Source organism: Lithobates pipiens, unplaced genomic scaffold (assembly GCF_037356315.1).
Source record: "Lithobates pipiens isolate NorthernLeopardFrog02 unplaced genomic scaffold, aLitPip1_a1.2 Scaffold_23, whole genome shotgun sequence".
Taxonomy (NCBI): Eukaryota; Metazoa; Chordata; class Amphibia; order Anura; family Ranidae; genus Lithobates; species Lithobates pipiens.
Window position 1 is genome coordinate 73,083,750 of NW_027507785.1, and position 14,586 is coordinate 73,098,335.

Sequence of the window (14,586 nt, forward strand, 5' to 3'; positions counted from 1 at the left end):
TCCTCTACAATGTAATCTACAGCTGGGCTCGAATATGAGCTGTGAATGGCTGGGCAATCTTCTGGGACCTGTGACGTGTCCCAGAACATTGCAGGAAGTGAGGGGAAGAATATACTTACATAGAATATTATTTTTTGCGCAGAATATGTAATAGTGTAGCTGCTCGGCATGGGACACCGTAGACGGTGGCAATGATTCTCCACTTCTACAAGGATCTCATAGGTATGGCAAATGCATAGATTCAGAGGACCAAGCTGGAGCAATGTGACTATACAATTAGATCCATATCTGCAATTCACATTGAGAATAGAAGGATGTCATTGTTGCAATAGAGAACCATAAATACCAACCCAGGTGGGACTTGAACCCACAATCTTCAACTCCGGAGGCTGACGCCTTATCCATTAGGCCACTGGGCCAATCTGTTTAATTCTAAATTAGTAGATATCTTGGACTGTCTTCCTCATGTTCTCCGGTTCATTTGCATCAGAATTAGTGGAGATGTATTCACATCATCACAATGTCCTATAGCAGGCTTTTCAACCAGGGTACTTTGAGGTTTCTTCAGGGGTGCCTTGGCAAAAAGCCTAAAAATAGGCAAAAATGTATACAAACCAGAAGGTGGATCAAGCCTGCCTTTTAGTTACACAAAGCCACAGGTTTTTATTGTGTTGAACTGGATGGACTAATGTCCTTTCTCAGCCTTATCGACTATGTATTTATAAATGTAACCATTTCAACCTTCCAGCCACCTGCGTCCTAACAACCAGTGATGTCATTAGTGTTGACCCTAACAACCAGTGATGTCATTAGTGTTAAACCTCCCCTGCCCCTTTCTGTCAACACTGGGGTCACATTAGCTGAGTGATGAAGAGAAACTAAGGGACAGGAGAAACATTGGCATACTAATCAGTACTAGTGTGCAAAAGTGTGTTTGCTTTGGAAGACTAAATCACCCCTGATGATGGGTGTCTTACGTGTGTCGATGATACTGTCACATAATGTAAAATATTAGAATAGTTTTTTAGATTTTAGAAGCTAAAGCCTTAAGATTGTCCATTTTTTAAAGAGTGCCTTGACTGCAAATGGTTGAGAAACACTGACCTGGAGCCTACAGTCATGACACATCTGGTAACCCAATGTAGCTGTTTTCCCCAGTGTAGCTGTCTTTGGTGAGATTGGGAAACGTAACAACTCTGTAAATCCTCTACAATGTAATCTATAGCTGGGCTCGAATATGAGCTGTGAATGGCTGGGCAATCTTCTGGGACCTGTGACGTGTCCCAGAACATTGCAGGAAGTGAGGGGAAGAATATACTTACATAGAATATTATTTGTTGCGCAGAATATGTAATAGTGTAGCTGCTCGGCATGGGACACCGTAGACGGTGGCAATGATTCTCCACTTCTACAAGGATCTCATAGGTATGGCAAATGCATAGATTCAGAGGACCAAGCTGGAGCAATGTGACTATACGATTAGATCCATATCTGCAAATCACATTGAGGATAGAAGGATGCCATTGTTGCAACAGAGAACCATAAACACCGACCCAGATGGGACTTGAACCCACAATCTTCAGCTCCGGAGACTGACGCCTTATCCATTAGGCCACTGGGCCAATCTGTTTAATTCTAAATTAGTAGATGTCTTGGACTGTCTTCCTCATGTTCTCCGGTTCATTTGCATCAGAATTAGTGGAGATGTATTCACATCATCACAATGTCCTATAGCAGGCTTTTCAACCAGGGTACTTTGAGGTTTCTTCAGGGGTGCCTTGGCAAAAAGCCTAAAAATAGGCAAAAATGTATACAAACCAGAAGGTGGATCAAGCCTGCCTTTTAGTTACACAAAGCCACAGGTTTTTATTGTGTTGAACTGGATGGACTAATGTCCTTTCTCAGCCTTATCGACTATGTATTTATAAATGTAACCATTTCAACCTTCCAGCCACCTGCGTCCTAAAAACCAGTGATGTCATTAGTGTTGACCCTAACAACCAGTGATGTCATTAGTGTTAAACCTCCCCTGCCCCTTTCTGTCAACACTGGGGTCACATTAGCTGAGTGATGAAGAGAAACTAAGGGACAGGAGAAACATTGGCATACTAATCAGTACTAGTGTGCAAAAGTGTGTTTGCTTTGGAAGACTAAATCACCCCTGATGATGGGTGTCTTACGTGTGTCGATGATACTGTCACATAATGTAAAATATAAGAATAGTTTTTTAGATATTAGAAGCTAAAGCCTTAAGATTGTCCATTTCTTAAAGAGTGCCTTGACTGCAAATGGTTGAGAAACACTGACCTGGAGCCTGCAGTCATGACACATCTGGTAACCCAATGTAGCTGTTTTCCCCAGTGTAGCTGTCTTTGGTGAGATTGGGAACAGTAACAACTCTGTAAATCCTCTACAATGTAATCTACAGCTGGGCTCGAATATGAGCTGTGAATGGCTGGGCAATCTTCTGGGACCTGTGACGTGTCCCAGAACATTGCAGGAAGTGAGGGGAAGAATATACTTACATAGAATATTATTTGTTGCGCAGAATATGTAATAGTGTAGCTGCTCGGCATGGGACACCGTAGACGGTGGCAATGATTCTCCACTTCTACAAGGATCTCATAGGTTTGGCAAATGCATAGATTCAGAGGACCAAGCTGGAGCAATGTGACTATACGATTAGATCCATATCTGCAAATCACACTGAAGATAGAAGGATGCCATTGTTGCAACAGAGAACCATAAACACCGACCCAGATGGGACTTGAACCCACAATCTTCAGCTCCGGAGGCTGACGCCTTATCCATTAGGCCACTAGGCCAATCTGTTTAAGTCTAAATTAGTAGATGTCTTGGACTGTCTTCCTCATGTTCTCCGGTTCATTTGCATCAGAATTAGTGGAGATGTATTCACATCATCACAATGTCCTATAGCAGGCTTTTCAACCAGGGTACTTTGAGGTTTCTTCAGGGGTGCCTTGGCAAAAAGCCTAAAAATAGGCAAAAATGTATACAAACCAGAAGGTGGATCAAGCCTGCCTTTTAGTTACACAAAGCCACAGGTTTTTATTGTGTTGAACTGGATGGACTAATGTCCTTTCTCAGCCTTATTGACTATGTATTTATAAATGTAACCATTTCAACCTTGCAGCCACCTGCGTCCTAACAACCAGTGATGTCATTAGTGTTGACCCTTACAACCAGTGATGTCATTAGTGTTAAACCTCCCCTGCCCCTTTCTGTCAACACTGGGGTCACATTAGCTGAGTGATGAAGAAAACTAAGGGACAGGAGAAACATTGGCATACTAATCAGTATTAGTGTGCAAAAGTGTGTTTGCTTTGGAAGACTAAATCACCCCTGATGATGGGTGTCTTACGTGTGTCGATGATACTGTCACATAATGTAAAATATTAGAATAGTTTTTTAGATTTTAGAAGCTAAAGCCTTAAGATTGTCCATTTTTTAAAGAGTGCCTTGACTGCAAATGGTTGAGAAACACTGACCTGGAGCCTACAGTCATGACACATCTGGTAACCCAATGTAGCTGTTTTCCCCAGTGTAGCTGTCTTTGGTGAGATTGGGAACAGTAACAACTCTGTAAATCCTCTACAATGTAATCTACAGCTGGGCTCGAATATGAGCTGTGAATGGCTGGGAAATCTTCTGGGACCAGTGACGTGTCCCAGAACATTGCAGGAAGTGAGGGGAAGAATATACTTACATAGAATATTATTTGTTGCGCAGAATATGTAATAGTGTAGCTGCTCGGCATGGGACACCGTAGACGGTGGCAATGATTCTCCACTTCTACAAGGATGCATAGATTCAGAGGACCAAGCTGGAGCAAAGTGACTATACGATTAGATCCATATCTGCAAATCACATTGAGGATAGAAGGATGCCATTGTTGCAACAGAGAACCATAAACACCGACCCAGATGGGACTTGAACCCACAATCTTCAGCTCCGGAGGCTGACGCCTTATCCATTAGGCCACTGGGCCAATCTGTTTAAGTCAAACCTTGTAGATGTCTTGGACTGTCTTCCTCATGTTCTCCGGTGCATTTGCATCAGAATTAGTGGAGATGTATTCACATCATCACAATGTCCTATAGCAGGCTTTTCAACCAGGGTACTTTGAGGTTTCTTCAGGGGTGCCTTGGCAAAAAGCCTAAAAATAGGCAAAAATGTATACAAACCAGAAGGTGGATCAAGCCTGCCTTTTAGTTACACAAAGCCACAGGTTTTTATTGTGTTGAACTGGATGGACTAATGTCCTTTCTCAGCCTTATCGACTATGTATTTATAAATGTAACCATTTCAACCTTCCAGCCACCTGCGTCCTAACAACCAGTGATGTCATTAGTGTTGACCCTAACAACCAGTGATGTCATTAGTGTTAAACCTCCCCTGCCCCTTTCTGTCAACACTGGGGTCACATTAGCTGAGTGATGAAGAGAAACTAAGGGACAGGAGAAACATTGGCATACTAATCAGTACTAGTGTGCAAAAGTGTGTTTGCTTTGGAAGACTAAATCACCCCTGATGATGGGTGTCTTACGTGTGTCGATGATACTGTCACATAATGTAAAATATTAGAATAGTTTTTTAGATTTTAGAAGCTAAAGCCTTAAGATTGTCCATTTTTTAAAGAGTGCCTTGACTGCAAATGGTTGAGAAACACTGACCTGGAGCCTACAGTCATGACACATCTGGTTACCCAATGTAGCTGTTTTCCCCAGTGTAGCTGTCTTTGGTGAGATTGGGAACAGTAACAACTCTGTAAATCCTCTACAATGTAATCTACAGCTGGGCTCAAATATGAGCTGTGAATGGCTGGGCAATCTTCTGGGACCAGTGACGTGTCCCAGAACATTGCAGGAAGGGAGGGGAAGAATACACTTACATAGAATATTATTTTTTGCGCAGAATATGTAATAGTGTAGCTGCTCGGCATGGGACACGGGAATGATTCTCCACTTCTACAAGGATCTCATAGCTATGGCAAATGCATAGATTCAGAGGACCAAGCTGGAGCAATGTGACTATACGATTAGATCCATATCTGCAAATCACATTGAGGATAGAAGGATGCCATTGTTGCAACAGAGAACCATAAACACCGACCCAGATGGGACTTGAACCCACAATCTTCAGCTCCGGAGGCTGACGCCTTATCCATTAGGCCACTGGGCCAATCTGTTTAAGTCAAAATTTGTAGATGTCTTGGACTGTCTTCCTCATGTTCTCCGGTGCATTTGCATCAGAATTAGTGGAGATGTATTCACATCATCACAATGTCCTATAGCAGGCTTTTCAACCAGGGTACTTTGAGGTTTCTTCAGGGGTGCCTTGGCAAAAAGCCTAAAAATAGGCAAAAATGTATACAAACCAGAAGGTGGATCAAACCTGCCTTTTAGTTACACAAAGCCACAGGTTTTTATTGTGTTGAACTGGATGGACTAATGTCCTTTCTCAGCCTTATCGACTATGTATTTATAAATGTAACCATTTCAACCTTCCAGCCACCTGCGTCCTAACAACCAGTGATGTCATTAGTGTTGACCCTTACAACCAGTGATGTCATTAGTGTTAAACCTCCCCTGCCCCTTTCTGTCAACACTGGGGTCACATTAGCTGAGTGATGAAGAGAAACGAAGGGACAGGAGAAACATTGGCATACTAATCAGTACTAGTGTGCAAAAGTGTGTTTGCTTTGGAAGACTAAATCACCCCTGATGATGGGTGTCTTACGTGTGTCGATGATACTGTCACATAATGTAAAATATAAGAATAGTTTTTTAGATTTTAGAAGCTAAAGCCTTAAGATTGTCCATTTTTTAAAGAGTGCCTTGACTGCAAATGGTTGAGAAACACTGACCTGGAGCCTACAGTCATGACACATCTGGTAACCCAATGTAGCAGTTTTCCCCAGTGTAGCTGTCTTTGGTGAGATTGGGAACAGTAACAACTCTGTAAATCCTCTACAATTTAATCTACAGCTGGGCTCGAATATGAGCTGTGAATGGCTGGGCAATCTTCTGGGACCTGTGACGTGTCCCAGAACATTGCAGGAAGTGAGGGGAAGAATATGCTTAGATAGAATATTATTTTTTGCGCAGAATATGTAATGGTGTAGCTGCTCGGCATGGGACACCGTAGACGGTGGCAATGATTCTCCACTTCTACAAGGATCTCATAGGTATGGCAAATGCATAGATTCAGAGGACCAAGCTGGAGCAATGTGACTGTATGATAAGATCCATATCTGGAATTCATATTGAGGATAGAAGGATGCTATTGTTGCAACAGAGAACCATAAACACCAACCCAGATGGGACTTGAACCCACAATCTTCAGCTCCGGAGGCTGACGCCTTATCCATTAGGGCACTGGGCCAATCTGTTTACGTCTAAATTAGTAGATGTCTTGGACTGTCTTCCTCATGTTCTCCGGTTCATTTGCATCAGAATTAGTGGAGATGTATTCACATCATCACAATGTCCTATAGCAGGCTTTTCAACCAGGGTACTTTGAGGTTTCTTCAGGGGTGCCTTGCAAAAAGCCTAAAAATAGGCAAAAATGTATACAAACCAGAAGGTGGATCAAGCCTGCCTTTTAGTTACACAAAGCCACAGGTTTTTATTGTGTTGAACTGGATGGACTAATGTCCTTTCTCAGCCTTATCGACTATGTATTTATAAATGTAACCATTTCAACCTTCCAGCCACCTGCGTCCTAACAACCAGTGATGTCATTAGTGTTGACCCTAACAACCAGTGATGTCATTAGTGTTAAACCTCCCCTGCCCCTTTCTGTCAACACTGGGGTCACATTAGCTGAGTGATGAAGAGAAACTAAGGGACAGGAGAAACATTGGCATACTAATCAGTACTAGTGTGCAAAAGTGTGTTTGCTTTGGAAGACTAAATCACCCCTGATGATGGGTGTCTTACGTGTGTCGATGATACTGTCACATAATGTAAAATATTAGAATAGTTTTTTAGATTTTAGAAGCTAAAGCCTTAAGATTGTCCATTTTTTAAAGAGTGCCTTGACTGCAAATGGTTGAGAAACACTGACCTGGAGCCTACAGTCATGACACATCTGGTAACCCAATGTAGCTGTTTTCCCCAGTGTAGCTGTCTTTGGTGAGATTGGGAAACGTAACAACTCTGTAAATCCTCTACAATGTAATCTATAGCTGGGCTCGAATATGAGCTGTGAATGGCTGGGCAATCTTCTGGGACCTGTGACGTGTCCCAGAACATTGCAGGAAGTGAGGGGAAGAATATACTTACATAGAATATTATTTGTTGCGCAGAATATGTAATAGTGTAGCTGCTCGGCATGGGACACCGTAGACGGTGGCAATGATTCTCCACTTCTACAAAGATCTCATAGGTATGGCAAATGCATAGATTCAGAGGACCAAGCTGGAGCAATGTGACTGTATGATTAGATCCATATCTGGAATTCACATAGAGGATAGAAGGATGCTATTGTTGCAACAGAGAACCATAAACACCGACCCAGATGGGACTTGAACCCACAATCTTCAGCTCCGGAGGCTGACGCCTTATCCATTAGGCCACTGGGCCAATCTGTTTAAGCCTAAATTAGTAGATGTCTTGGACTGTCTTCCTCATGTTCTCCGGTTCATTTGCATCAGAATTAGTGGAGATGTATTCACATCATCACAATGTCCTATAGCAGGCTTTTCAACCAGGGTACTTTGAGGTTTCTTCAGGGGTGCCTTGGCAAAAAGCCTAAAAATAGGCAAAAATGTATACAAACCAGAAGGTGGATCAAGCCTGCCTTTTAGTTACACAAAGCCACAGGTTTTTATTGTGTTGAACTGGATGGACTAATGTCCTTTCTCAGCCTTATCGACTATGTATTTATAAATGTAACCATTTCAACCTTCCAGCCACCTGCGTCCTAACAACCAGTGATGTCATTAGTGTTGACCCTTACAACCAGTGATGTCATTAGTGTTAAACCTCCCCTGCCCCTTTCTGTCAACACTGGGGTCACATTAGCTGAGTGATGAAGAGAAACTAAGGGACAGGAGAAACATTGGCATACTAATCAGTACTAGTGTGCAAAAGTGTGTTTGCTTTGGAAGACTAAATCACCCCTGATGATGGGTGTCTTACGTGTGTCGATGATACTGTCACATAATGTAAAATATTAGAATAGTTTTTTAGATTTTAGAAGCTAAAGCCTTAAGATTGTCCATTTTTTAAAGAGTGCCTTGACTGCAAATGGTTGAGAAACACTGACCTGGAGCCTACAGTCATGACACATCTGGTAACCCAATGTAGCTGTTTTCCCCAGTGTAGCTGTCTTTGGTGAGATTGGGAACAGTAACAACTCTGTAAATCCTCTACAATGTAATCTACAGCTGGGCTCGAATATGAGCTGTGAATGGCTGGGCAATCTTCTGGGACCTGTGACGTGTCCCAGAACATTGCAGGAAGTGAGGGGAAGAATATGCTTAGATAGAATATTATTTTTTGCGCAGAATATGTAATAGTGTAGCTGCTCGGCATGGGACACCGTAGACGGTGGCAATGATTCTCCACTTCTACAAGGATCTCATAGGTATGGCAAATGCATAGATTCAGAGGTCCAAGCTGGAGCAATGTGACTATACGATTAGATCCATATCTGCAAATCACATTGAGGATAGAAGGATGCCATTGTTGCAACAGAGAACCATAAACACCGACCCAGATGGGACTTGAACCCACAATCTTCAGCTCCGGAGGCTGACGCCTTATCCATTAGGCCACTGGGCCAATCTGTTTAAGTCTAAATTAGTAGATATCTTGGACTGTCTTCCTCATGTTCTCCGGTTCATTTGCATCAGAATTAGTGGAGATGTATTCACATCATCACAATGTCCTATAGCAGGCTTTTCAACCAGGGTACTTTGAGGTTTCTTCAGGGGTGCCTTGGCAAAAAGCCTAAAAATAGGCAAAAATGTATACAAACCAGAAGGTGGATCAAGCCTGCCTTTTAGTTACACAAAGCCACAGGTTTTTATTGTGTTGAACTGGATGGACTAATGTCCTTTCTCAGCCTTATCGACTATGTATTTATAAATGTAACCATTTCAACCTTCCAGCCACCTGCGTCCTAACAACCAGTGATGTCATTAGTGTTGACCCTAACAACCAGTGATGTCATTAGTGTTAAACCTCCCCTGCCCCTTTCTGTCAACACTGGGGTCACATTAATGTAAAATATTAGAATATTTTTTTAAATTTTAGAAGCTAAAGCCTTAAGATTGTCCATTTTTTAAAGAGTGCCTTGACTGCAAATGGTTGAGAAACACTGACCTGGAGCCTACAGTCATGACACATCTGGTAACCCAACGTAGCTGTTTTCCCCAGTGTAGCTGTCTTTGGTGAGATTGGGAAACGTAACAACTCTGTAAATCCTCTACAATGTAATCTACAGCTGGGCTCGAATATGAGCTGTGAATGGCTGGGCAATCTTCTGGGACCAGTGACGTGTCCCAGAACATTGCAGGAAGTGAGGGGAAGAATATACTTACATAGAATATTATTTGTTGCGCAGAATATGTAATAGCGTAGCTGCTCGGCATGGGACACCATAGACGGTGGCAATGATTCTCCACTTCTACAAGGATCTCATAGGTATGGCAAATGCATAGATTCAGAGGGCCAAGCTGGAGCAATGTGACTATACGATTAGATCCATATCTGCAAATCACATTGAGGATAGAAGGATGCCATTGTTGCAACAGAGAACCATTAACACCGACCCAGATGGGACTTGAACCCACAATCTTCAACTCCGGAGGCTGACGCCTTATCCATTAGGCCACTGGGCCAATAAGTTTAAGTCTAAATTAGTAGATGTCTTGGACTGTCTTCCTCATGTTCTCCGGTTCATTTGCATCAGAATTAGTGGAGATGTATTCACATCATCACAATGTCCTATAGCAGGCTTTTCAACCAGGGTACTTTGAGGTTTCTTCAGGGGTGCCTTGGCAAAAAGCCTAAAAATAGGCAAAAATGTATACAAACCAGAAGGTGGATCAAGCCTGCCTTTTAGTTACACAAAGCCACAGGTTTTTACTGTGTTGAACTGGATGGACTAATGTCCTTTCTCAGCCTTATCGACTATGTATTTATAAATGTAACCATTTCAACCTTCCAGCCACCTGCGTCCTAACAACCAGTGATGTCATTAGTGTTGACCCTAACAACCAGTGATGTCATTAGTGTTAAACCTCCCCTGCCCCTTTCTGTCAACACTGGGGTCACATTAGCTGAGTGATGAAGAGAAACTAAGGGACAGGAGAAACATTGGCATACTAATCAGTACTAGTGTGCAAAAGTGTGTTTGCTTTGGAAGACTAAATCACCCCTGATGATGGGTGTCTTACGTGTGTCGATGATACTGTCACATAATGTAAAATATTAGAATAGTTTTTTAGATTTTAGAAGCTAAAGCCTTAAGATTGTCCATTTTTTAAAGAGTGCCTTGACTGCAAATGGTTGAGAAACACTGACCTGGAGCCTACAGTCATGACACATCTGGTAACCCAACGTAGCTGTTTTCCCCAGTGTAGCTGTCTTTGGTGAGATTGGGAACAGTAACAACTCTGTAAATCCTCTACAATGTAATCTACAGCTGGGCTCGCATATGAGCTGTGAATGGCTGGGCAATCTTCTGGGACCTGTGACGTGTCCCAGAACATTGCAGGAAGTGAGGGGAAGAATATACTTACATAGAATATTATTTGTTGCGCAGAATATGTAATAGTGTAGCTGCTCGGCATGGGACACCGTAGACGGTGGCAATGATTCTCCACTTCTACAAGGATCTCATAGGTATGGCAAATGCATAGATTCAGAGGGCCAAGCTGGAGCAATGTGACTATACGATTAGATCCATATCTGCAAATCACATTGAGGATAGAAGGATGCCATTGTTGCAACAGAGAACCATAAACACCGACCCAGATGGGACTTGAACCCACAATCTTCAACTCCGGAGGCTGACGCCTTATCCATTAGGCCACTGGGCCAATATGTTTAAGTCTAAATTAGTAGATGTCTTGGACTGTCTTCCTCATGTTCTCCGGTTCATTTGCATCAGAATTAGTGGAGATGTATTCACATCATCACAATGTCCTATAGCAGGCTTTTCAACCAGGGTACTTTGAGGTTTCTTCAGGGGTGCCTTGGCAAAAAGCCTAAAAATAGGCAAAAATGTATACAAACCAGAAGGTGGATCAAGCCTGCCTTTTAGTTACACAAAGCCACAGGTTTTTACTGTGTTGAACTGGATGGACTAATGTCCTTTCTCAGCCTTATCGACTATGTATTTATAAATGTAACCATTTCAACCTTCCAGCCACCTGCGTCCTAACAACCAGTGATGTCATTAGTGTTGACCCTAACAACCAGTGATGTCATTAGTGTTGACCCTAACAACCAGTGATGTCATTAGTGTTAAACCTCCCCTGCCCCTTTCTGTCAACACTGGGGTCACATTAGCTGAGTGATGAAGAGAAACTAAGGGACAGGAGAAACATTGGCATACTAATCAGTACTAGTGTGCAAAAGTGTGTTTGCTTTGGAAGACTAAATCACCCCTGATGATGGGTGTCTTACGTGTGTCGATGATACTGTCACATAATGTAAAATATTAGAATAGTTTTTTAGATTTTAGAAGCTAAAGCCTTAAGATTGTCCATTTTTTAAAGAGTGCCTTGACTGCAAATGGTTGAGAAACACTGACCTGGAGCCTACAGTCATGACACATCTGGTAACCCAATGTAGCTGTTTTCCCCAGTGTAGCTGTCTTTGGTGAGATTGGGAACAGTAACAACTCTGTAAATCCTCTACAATGTAATCTACAGCTGGGCTCGCATATGAGCTGTGAATGGCTGGGCAATCTTCTGGGACCTGTGACGTGTCCCAGAACATTGCAGGAAGTGAGGGGAAGAATATACTTACATAGAATATTATTTGTTGCGCAGAATATGTAATAGTGTAGCTGCTCGGCATGGGACACCATAGACGGTGGCAATGATTCTCCACTTCTACAAAGATCTCATAGGTATGGCAAATGCATAGATTCAGAGGGCCAAGCTGGAGCAATGTGACTATACGATTAGATCCATATCTGCAAATCACATTGAGGATAGAAGGATGCCATTGTTGCAACAGAGAACCATTAACACCGACCCAGATGGGACTTGAACCCACAATCTTCAACTCCGGAGGCTGACGCCTTATCCATTAGGCCACTGGGCCAATAAGTTTAAGTCTAAATTAGTAGATGTCTTGGACTGTCTTCCTCATGTTCTCCGGTTCATTTGCATCAGAATTAGTGGAGATGTATTCACATCATCACAATGTCCTATAGCAGGCTTTTCAACCAGGGTACTTTGAGGTTTCTTCAGGGGTGCCTTGGCAAAAAGCCTAAAAATAGGCAAAAATGTATACAAACCAGAAGGTGGATCAAGCCTGCCTTTTAGTTACACAAAGCCACAGGTTTTTACTGTGTTGAACTGGATGGACTAATGTCCTTTCTCAGCCTTATCGACTATGTATTTATAAATGTAACCATTTCAACCTTCCAGCCACCTGCGTCCTAACAACCAGTGATGTCATTAGTGTTGACCCTAACAACCAGTGATGTCATTAGTGTTAAACCTCCCCTGCCCCTTTCTGTCAACACTGGGGTCACATTAGCTGAGTGATGAAGAGAAACTAAGGGACAGGAGAAACATTGGCATACTAATCAGTACTAGTGTGCAAAAGTGTGTTTGCTTTGGAAGACTAAATCACCCCTGATGATGGGTGTCTTACGTGTGTCGATGATACTGTCACATAATGTAAAATATTAGAATAGTTTTTTAGATTTTAGAAGCTAAAGCCTTAAGATTGTCCATTTTTTAAAGAGTGCCTTGACTGCAAATGGTTGAGAAACACTGACCTGGAGCCTACAGTCATGACACATCTGGTAACCCAATGTAGCTGTTTTCCCCAGTGTAGCTGTCTTTGGTGAGATTGGGAACAGTAACAACTCTGTAAATCCTCTACAATGTAATCTACAGCTGGGCTCGCATATGAGCTGTGAATGGCTGGGCAATCTTCTGGGACCTGTGACGTGTCCCAGAACATTGCAGGAAGTGAGGGGAAGAATATACTTACATAGAATATTATTTGTTGCGCAGAATATGTAATAGTGTAGCTGCTCGGCATGGGACACCGTAGACGGTGGCAATGATTCTCCACTTCTACAAGGATCTCATAGGTATGGCAAATGCATAGATTCAGAGGGCCAAGCTGGAGCAATGTGACTATACGATTAGATCCATATCTGCAAATCACATTGAGGATAGAAGGATGCCATTGTTGCAACAGAGAACCATAAACAACGACCCAGATGGGACTTGAACCCACAATCTTCAACTCCGGAGGCTGACGCCTTATCCATTAGGCCACTGGGCCAATATGTTTAAGTCTAAATTAGTAGATGTCTTGGACTGTCTTCCTCATGTTCTCCGGTTCATTTGCATCAGAATTAGTGGAGATGTATTCACATCATCACAATGTCCTATAGCAGGCTTTTCAACCAGGGTACTTTGAGGTTTCTTCAGGGGTGCCTTGGCAAAAAGCCTAAAAATAGGCAAAAATGTATACAAACCAGAAGGTGGATCAAGCCTGCCTTTTAGTTACACAAAGCCACAGGTTTTTACTGTGTTGAACTGGATGGACTAATGTCCTTTCTCAGCCTTATCGACTATGTATTTATAAATGTAACCATTTCAACCTTCCAGCCACCTGCGTCCTAACAACCAGTGATGTCATTAGTGTTGACCCTAACAACCAGTGATGTCATTAGTGTTGACCCTAACAACCAGTGATGTCATTAGTGTTAAACCTCCCCTGCCCCTTTCTGTCAACACTGGGGTCACATTAGCTGAGTGATGAAGAGAAACTAAGGGACAGGAGAAACATTGGCATACTAATCAGTACTAGTGTGCAAAAGTGTGTTTGCTTTGGAAGACTAAATCACCCCTGATGATGGGTGTCTTACGTGTGTCGATGATACTGTCACATAATGTAAAATATTAGAATAGTTTTTTAGATTTTAGAAGCTAAAGCCTTAAGATTGTCCATTTTTTAAAGAGTGCCTTGACTGCAAATGGTTGAGAAACACTGACCTGGAGCCTACAGTCATGACACATCTGGTAACCCAATGTAGCTGTTTTCCCCAGTGTAGCTGTCTTTGGTGAGATTGGGAACAGTAACAACTCTGTAAATCCTCTACAATGTAATCTACAGCTGGGCTCGCATATGAGCTGTGAATGGCTGGGCAATCTTCTGGGACCTGTGACGTGTCCCAGAACATTGCAGGAAGTGAGGGGAAGAATATACTTACATAGAATATTATTTGTTGCGCAGAATATGTAATAGTGTAGCTGCTCGGCATGGGACACCATAGACGGTGGCAATGATTCTCCACTTCTACAAAGATCTCATAGGTATGGCAAATGCATAGATTCAGAGGACCAAGCTGGAG

The 14,586-nt window shown here is 42.5% G+C and overlaps 12 non-coding genes across 12 annotated transcripts; all 12 read right to left on the minus strand.

Annotated features, from left to right (window-relative positions):
* Window positions 1-346: 346 nt before the first annotated feature.
* TRNAR-CCG (transfer RNA arginine (anticodon CCG)) lies at window positions 347-419 on the minus strand. The gene has a single exon. It is a non-coding gene; the product is annotated as a tRNA-Arg (tRNA).
* Window positions 420-1,549: 1,130 nt separating this feature from the next.
* TRNAR-CCG (transfer RNA arginine (anticodon CCG)) lies at window positions 1,550-1,622 on the minus strand. The gene has a single exon. It is a non-coding gene; the product is annotated as a tRNA-Arg (tRNA).
* Window positions 1,623-2,752: 1,130 nt separating this feature from the next.
* TRNAR-CCG (transfer RNA arginine (anticodon CCG)) lies at window positions 2,753-2,825 on the minus strand. Its single transcript has one exon. It is a non-coding gene; the product is annotated as a tRNA-Arg (tRNA).
* A 1,111-nt stretch (window positions 2,826-3,936) lies between these two features.
* On the minus strand, window positions 3,937-4,009 carry TRNAR-CCG (transfer RNA arginine (anticodon CCG)). The gene has a single exon. It is a non-coding gene; the product is annotated as a tRNA-Arg (tRNA).
* Window positions 4,010-5,129: 1,120 nt separating this feature from the next.
* On the minus strand, window positions 5,130-5,202 carry TRNAR-CCG (transfer RNA arginine (anticodon CCG)). The gene has a single exon. It is a non-coding gene; the product is annotated as a tRNA-Arg (tRNA).
* A 1,130-nt stretch (window positions 5,203-6,332) lies between these two features.
* Window positions 6,333-6,405, minus strand: TRNAR-CCG (transfer RNA arginine (anticodon CCG)). The gene has a single exon. It is a non-coding gene; the product is annotated as a tRNA-Arg (tRNA).
* Window positions 6,406-7,534: 1,129 nt separating this feature from the next.
* Window positions 7,535-7,607, minus strand: TRNAR-CCG (transfer RNA arginine (anticodon CCG)). The gene has a single exon. It is a non-coding gene; the product is annotated as a tRNA-Arg (tRNA).
* Window positions 7,608-8,737: 1,130 nt separating this feature from the next.
* Window positions 8,738-8,810, minus strand: TRNAR-CCG (transfer RNA arginine (anticodon CCG)). Its single transcript has one exon. It is a non-coding gene; the product is annotated as a tRNA-Arg (tRNA).
* Window positions 8,811-9,798: 988 nt separating this feature from the next.
* TRNAR-CCG (transfer RNA arginine (anticodon CCG)) lies at window positions 9,799-9,871 on the minus strand. The gene has a single exon. It is a non-coding gene; the product is annotated as a tRNA-Arg (tRNA).
* Window positions 9,872-11,001: 1,130 nt separating this feature from the next.
* TRNAR-CCG (transfer RNA arginine (anticodon CCG)) lies at window positions 11,002-11,074 on the minus strand. Its single transcript has one exon. It is a non-coding gene; the product is annotated as a tRNA-Arg (tRNA).
* A 1,161-nt stretch (window positions 11,075-12,235) lies between these two features.
* On the minus strand, window positions 12,236-12,308 carry TRNAR-CCG (transfer RNA arginine (anticodon CCG)). Its single transcript has one exon. It is a non-coding gene; the product is annotated as a tRNA-Arg (tRNA).
* A 1,130-nt stretch (window positions 12,309-13,438) lies between these two features.
* On the minus strand, window positions 13,439-13,511 carry TRNAR-CCG (transfer RNA arginine (anticodon CCG)). The gene has a single exon. It is a non-coding gene; the product is annotated as a tRNA-Arg (tRNA).
* Between the last annotated feature and the right edge of the window lie 1,075 nt (window positions 13,512-14,586).